The 960-nt window shown below is 39.9% G+C and overlaps 1 non-coding gene across 1 annotated transcript; it reads left to right on the top strand.

Annotated features, from left to right (window-relative positions):
• The first annotated feature begins 241 nt into the window (after positions 1-241).
• LOC132620556 (small nucleolar RNA R71) lies at positions 242-348 on the top strand. The gene has a single exon (XR_009574999.1). It is a non-coding gene; the product is annotated as a small nucleolar RNA R71 (small nucleolar RNA).
• Positions 349-960: the final 612 nt, after the last annotated feature.

Raw genomic sequence — 960 nt, 5'->3', positions numbered from 1 at the left:
CAAAAGCATGATCTCGCTCATGATTTTCTTTGGCCACCACGGCAGCAGAGGGACTACCATATGACAGGACTTCACTATCATTCGAGTGCAAGGTTGATTGTGGGTGGTAAGCTTATCAAGCAAACGGGTAATAACGATAAATGACTTGTCCATGAAGCATCCTCCTGCGGCAGTATTGACAGCAATCTGATTCATTGTATCTAAGCCCTTGTAGAATTTTTCCTTGAGAATAGCATCCCGAAATCCGTGAGTTGGAGATTGAGCTTGATAATACTTGAAACGCTCCCATGCTGAATATAATTGTTCTCCCAAAAGTTGTTTGAACTCAAAGATCTTATCCCTAAGCTTGGCATTTTTGCTTGGCGGGAACCATTTCTTCAAAAATGTATTGGCTAATTCGTTCTAGGTATGTATAGAATTGCTGGAGAGTTTTTCATACCATTCCCTTGCATGGCCAGCCAAGGAATATTTAAAGACCCGTAATCGAAGTGCATCTACAGAAACAGCACCTTGGGATTGTTGAGAACACACATGCAAGAAGTTTTTCAAATGTCGAAGTGGACAATCCTCCGAAGAATTTCATAAATAACCTTCAAATTTCAGCAGCTGATAGATAGAAGTGTCAATTTTGAAAGTAGCATTTCCAGTTCTAGGAGGAACCATAGCAGAAGCATAATCAGCTTCATTGATGAATTCCGCAAAGTTATTTTCGTCCTCATCCTCTTCTGGTGCAGGTGGGTTCACTTGGAGTCCACCTTGGTTTCCTTGATTCCGATTCCCACAGGGAATATGGAGAGAAAAGGGTACTAATTGTATGTGATACTAGTCTTTAAAGGCTTTAATCCTATTCTGAATATTTTAAAAGGAGATTTAGTTTGTAACGGCTATTTTGAAGTGTTTGGAATTCGTTTAGATTTTGAGAACCAAAGTTGTGTCCCCGCAATGATTAGATGTTATGCT

This window comes from Lycium barbarum, chromosome 11, assembly GCF_019175385.1.
Source record: "Lycium barbarum isolate Lr01 chromosome 11, ASM1917538v2, whole genome shotgun sequence".
Classification (NCBI taxonomy): domain Eukaryota; kingdom Viridiplantae; phylum Streptophyta; class Magnoliopsida; order Solanales; family Solanaceae; genus Lycium; species Lycium barbarum.
The sequence above is the reverse complement of the archived record's forward strand: the minus strand, read 5'-3'. Positions and strand labels throughout refer to the sequence as shown.